Source organism: Triticum dicoccoides, chromosome 5B, assembly GCF_002162155.2.
Source record: "Triticum dicoccoides isolate Atlit2015 ecotype Zavitan chromosome 5B, WEW_v2.0, whole genome shotgun sequence".
Classification (NCBI taxonomy): Eukaryota; Viridiplantae; Streptophyta; class Magnoliopsida; order Poales; family Poaceae; genus Triticum; species Triticum dicoccoides.
The window spans coordinates 717,394,180-717,400,510 of record NC_041389.1 but is presented as its reverse complement, the minus strand read 5'-3'; positions in this window follow the sequence as shown (position 1 = coordinate 717,400,510).

Sequence of the window (6,331 nt, the reverse complement as noted above, 5' to 3'; positions counted from 1 at the left end):
TGTCACTCCGAGTATCGAAGAGGTATCTCTGGGCCCTCTCAGTAATACACATCATAAGCTTGCAAGGAAACAACTAAGGAGTTAGTCATGAGGTGATGTATTACGGAATGAGTAAAGAGACTTTTCGGTAACGAGATTGAACTACGTATGAAGATACCGACGATCGAATCTCCGGCAAGTGACATACCGATGGACAAAGGTAATAACGTATGTTGTCATAATGGTTCGACCGATAAAGATCTTCGTAGAATAGGTGGGAGTCAATATAGTTCTCGAACCCGTAGTGTCCGCACGCTTAACGTCTGATGGCGATATAGTATTATAAGAGTTATGTGATTTGGTGACCGAATGTTGATACGAGTCCCGGATGAGATCACTAACATGACGAGGAGTCTCGAAATGGTCAAGAGGTAAAGATTGATATATAGGACGATGGTATTCAGACGCCGGAAGTGTTCCGGAGGGTACCGGGTACATACCGGATCACCGGAAGGGGTTCCGGGCACCCTGGCAAAAGATATGGGCCTTATGGGCCAAGCAGAGAAACACACCAGCCACAAGCGGCTGGTGCACCCCCCATATGGGCCGGCCAAAGAGGAGAAGAAAGAGGCGAAGGGAAAAAGGAAAAGTAGGAAGTAATACTTCCTTCTTCCCCCTTTCCTTCCCCCTCCGGCAATTTATGGAAGGGGGGCGCCAGTTGGGTAACCCCAAGTAGGATTCGGATCCTACTTGGGGTGCTCCATGGTTGATGCCCTCTTACTCCAACCTATATATATGTGAAGGGGCGCCCTATCACAACACAACATCAATTGTTAGCCGTGTGCGACGCCCCCTCCACAGTTTACACCCCCGGTCATATTCTCGCATTGCTTAGGCGAAGCCCTGCACAGATCACTTCACCATCAGCGTCACCACACCGGTGTGCTGATGGAACTTGTCTACTACCTCTACACCTTGCTATATCAAGAAGCTGAGGGACGTCACCGAGCTGAACGTGTGTAGAACTCAGTGGTGTCATACGTTCGGTACTTGATCGGCCGGAGCTAGAAGAAGTTCGACTACATCAACCGCGTTGTCAAACGCTTCCGGTTATGGTCTACGAGGGTACGTACACACACTCTCTCCCCCTCGTTGCTATGCATCTCCTAGATAGATCTTGCATGAGCGTAGGATTTTTAAAAAAAAATGCATGCTACATTACCCAACAATGTGAACATCGACTACATGACACTTCAACCTATTTGGGCCTAAGGGAAGGCATTGTGGACTAATAAGTAGATGATGGGTTTCTAGAGTGACAGAAGCTTAAACACTGGTTTATTGTGTTGTTCCGTAAGGGGCTGATTTGGATCCATATATTCATGCTATGGTTAGATTTATCTTAATTCTTCTTTCGTAGTTTCTGATGGTTGCGAGAGGAGGAATCTTTAGTGGGAGGCTTGTTCAAGTAAGAACAACACCCAAGAACCGGTTGATGACACACAAGTATAGGTAATCAATCGTAGTCATTTCGATAAGTAAGAGTGATGAACCAAACGAGGAGCAGAAGGAAATGACAAGTGGTTTTCAGCAAGGTAATGTCAGCAAGCACTAGAATTGTCGGTAACAGATAGTTTGATAGCAAGATAATTTGTAACGAGCAAGTAATGGTAAGGTAAATAAAGTGTAGCAAGATAACTAATGACCCACAAGTATAGGGGATCTATCATAGTCCTTTCGATAAGTAAGAATGTCGAACTCAACGAGGAGCAGAAGGAAATGACAAGCAGACTTCAGCAATGTATTCTCTGCAAGCACTAAAATTATCGGTAACAGATAGTTTTGTGATAGGATAATTCGTAACGGGTACCAACTAAAAAAAGTAAACAAGGTGCAGCAAGGTGGCCCAATCCTTTTTGTAGCAAAGGACAAGCCTGGATGAACTCTTATATAAAGCAAAGCGCTCCCAAGGACACATGGGAATTATTGGCAAGTTAGTTTTCATCATGCTCATTTGATTCGCGTTCGTTACTTTGATAATTTGATATGTGGGTTGACCGGTGCTTGGGTGCTGCCCTTCCTTGGATAAGCCTCCCACTTATGATTAACCCGTCTCACAAGCATCCGCAACTACGAAAGAAGAATTAAGGTAAACCTAACCATAACATGAAACATATGAATCCAAATCAGCCCCTTATGAAGCAACGCATAAACTAGGGTTTAAGATTTTGTCACTCTAGCAACCCATCATCTACTTATTACTTCCAAATGCCTTACCCTAGGCCCAAATCATGGTGAAGTGTCATGTTGTCGATGTTCACATAACACCACTAGAGGAAAGACAACATGGATCTCATCAAAATATCGAACGAATACCTAATTCACATGATGAATTATAACAAGACTTCTCCCATGTCTTCAGGAACAAACTTAACTACTCACAAGGCACATTCATGTTCATAATCAGAGAAGTATTAATTATCATTAAGGATCTGAACATATGATCTTCCACCGAATAAACCAACTAGCATCAACTACAAGGAGTAATCAACACTACTAGCAACCCACATGTACCAATCTGAGGTTTTGAGTCAGAGATCAGATACAAGAGATGAACTAGGGTTTGAGAGGAGATGGTGCTGATGAAGATGTTGATGGAGATTGACCCCCTCTTGATGAGAGGATCATTGGTGATGACGATGGCAATGATTTCCCCCTCCCGGAGGGATGTTTCCCCGGCAGAACAGCTTTGTCGGAGCCCTAGATTGGTTCTGCCCAGGTTTCGCCTCGAGTCGATGGCACTTCGTCGTAAAAGCTTCCTTATTTTTTCCAGGTCAAAACACACCATATATGAGAAGATGGGCGTCGGGGGCCTGCCAGGGGCCCCACAAGGCCGGAGGGTGCGCCCAGGGGGTAGGTCGCACCCTCCATCCTTGTGGATGGCAGGTGGCCCCTCTGGTGCTTTCTTCGCCCAATATTTTTTATATTTTCCAAAAATATTCTCTGTGAAGTTTCAGCACTTTTGGAGTTGTGCAGAATAGGTCTCTAATATTTGCTCCTTTTCCAGTCCAGAATTCCAGCTGCCGGCATTCTCCCTCTTCATGTAAACCTTATAAAATAAGAGAGAATAGGCATAAGTATTGTGATTTAACGTGTAATAACAGGCCAAAATGCAATAAATATCAATATAAAAGCATGATGCAAAATGGACATATCAACTCCCCCAAGCTTAGACCTCGCTTTTCCTCAAGCAAACGCCGATATAGAAAAATATGTCCACATGTTTAGGGATAGAGGTGTCGATAAAATAAAATACGGACGTGAGGGCATCATGATCATCTTTAGAACATCAACATATATTGTTATATAATTTCTTATGCTAAAGTAACTATTAATTCACAAGGTAAAGTATGAATCAGAAACTTCATTGAAAACTAACAGACTATGATCTCATTCATTGAAGCAATTTCAATTTATCATAACATCGGAAAGAGTCAAAATAAGAGCTTTTCAGCAAGCCCACATACTCAACTATCATTTAGTCTTTGACAATTGCTAACACTCACGTGATACTTATCGGTACAAAGTTTCAATCGAGCACAGAGAAAGATAGGGGCTTATAGTTCTGCCTCCCAACTTTTTACCTCAAGAGAAATGTCAACAATAACACTTTATGAAAACCTACATCTGAGTGGATATATATATCTGGATCTCTCCAACACATAGTGCTTGCCATAGGAAAAAGTGTAAAAAGGAAAGGTGAAGATCACCATGACTCTTGTATAAGGGTAGAAGGTAGAAATGAAAGATAGGCCCTTCATAGAGGGAAGCAGAGGTTGTCATGCGCTTTTATGGTTGGATGCGCTAAATCTTAATGCAAAAGAATGTCACTTTTTATTTCCGCTTGTGATACAGAACTTGATTATGCAGTCCGTCGCTTTTATTTCTTCCATATCACAAGTTCGTATAAAGCTTATTTTCTTCACACTAATAGATCATACATATTTATAGAGCAATTTTTATAGCTTGCACCGATGAAAACTTACTTGAAGGATCTTACTCAATCATAAGTAGGTATGGAGGGCTCTCATGGCAAAACTGGTTTAAGGGGTGTTTGGAAGCACAAGTAGTATCTCTACTTGGTGCAAAGAATTTGGCTAGCATGAGAGAGAAAGGCAAGCTCAACATGTTGGATGATCCATGACAATATACCTTCTATTCGGATATAAGAAAGCATAACCCATTATGTTGTCTTCTTGTCCAACATCAACTTTTTAGCATGTCATATTTTAATGAGTGCTCACAATGAGAAAATATGTCCAAGATAGTATATTTATATGTAAAACCTCTATTTCTTTATTACTTCCTATTAATTGCAGCAATGACCAAAATTATGTTTGTCAACTCCCAACAACTTTTATTCACCATACTCTTTATATGTGAAGTCATTACTCTCCATATATAAGATCAATATATGCTCTTTTTATTCTTTCTTTAATTCCCTCAAGATCATGGGAAGATAGCCAAGCCCTCAACTCAAAACTACTCTTTATTATATATAACTCACAGACTCAATTAAATAGATAGAGATCAAAACAAAACTCAAAGCTTGATCATACAAAAACTTTATTCTACTAGATCAAGATATAACCAAAGGAGTCGAACAAAGAAAAATGATAAAGATAGAGGTGTGATGGTGACACGATGCCAGGGCACCTCCCCGAAGCTTGGCAGTTGCCAAGGGGAGTGCCCATACCCATGTATTTATGTCTGTTTCTTCGGAGGTGGTGATGATGAAGTTGTTGATGATGTAGGCTTGTCATCCATATTCTAGGGTATAGGCTCACCATTGTAGAAGGATGATCGAGTCTCCGGCATCCTCATATCTGCAGCCAAACTCATCCTCTTGATTCTATATTCATACTCACAGTTTTGGTTTTGCAGGTCATAGATCTGGGCTTGGAGATATTTGATTTTCTCATGAAGCTTGAAGATGGCCTCCCCGATGTTCTCGGCATCAAGCTTGTGATTGTTGGTGAACTACGCGATCATCATGTGATTGGTGTTTTGTCCACGTTCCACCATCCCTTGGCACTTGAGAACTTGTTGCTCCATTGCTTCGAGTCTTGTCTCCACACTACCGGTCTTCTTCGGCCCCTCAACATCGCGGATGTGCAACACCCCCTCACAAATATCAATGGTTTGAGGGTGTTACAACACCTCTGCGAGGTAAGGGTTGATGACCTTCTTGAAAAACTTGTCCTTGGGGCGCTTCAAGACGTCATGGTGATCTAGCTCTGTCAGAAAAATAGCTCGAAACAGAAACAGAGGATTTTGTCATGGTACGGTTGTCAAAACTTTTGAGAGATTATATAATGAATTTTTACCGGCCAAAACAAGTATTGTGCAAGAAAATGGAGTCCGAAGGGCACACGAGGTGGCCACAAGGTAGGGGGCACGCCCAGGGGGGTAGGGCGCGCCCTCCACCCTTGTGGTCTCCTCGTGTCTCTTTCAGAATACTTTTAATTTTCTTAATTTTATAAATATTCCAAAATGGAGAAAAATGCTATTAGAACAACTTTGGAGTCGGTTTACTTACTGTACCACATACCTATTCCTTTTCGAGTCTGAAACATTCTGGAAAGTGTCCCTTATGTACTCCTCTGGTGTGACGGTGTCAATTATATTGGTCTCAACATTTATGAGATTACTTTTGATATGATGTTCGATTCTTTGACCGTTTACCACTTTCGAATTTGTGCCTTCGGCGTTGTTGATTTTGATGGCACCGGAACAATAGACCTCCTCGATAATGTAAGGATCTTCCCATTTAGGGAGAAGTTTTCATGCAAAAAGTCTTAAAGGAGGGTTGTATAGCAAAACATGATCACCTACATTAAACTCACGCTTTTGTATCATCTTGTCATGCCATCTTTTAACCTTTTCTTTGAACAACTTGGCATTCTCATAGGCTTGGGTTCTCCATTCATCAAGCGAGCTAATGTCAAATAACCTCTTCTCACCGGCAAGTTTGAAATCATAATTGAGCTCTTTAATATCCCAATATGCCTTATGTTCTAGTTCAAGAGGTAAGTGACATGCTTTTCCATAAACCATTCTATACGGAGACATACCCATATGATTTCTATAAGCAATTCTATAAGCCCATAATGCATCATCAAGTTTCTTGGACCAATTCTTTGTAGATCTATCAATAGTCTTTTGCAAAATCAATTTAGTTTCTCTATTACTCAATTCTACTTGACCACTAGACTGAGAATGATATAGAGATGCAATTCTATGATTAACATCATACTAAGCAAACATTTTATGAGAAGCACATTGAATAAAA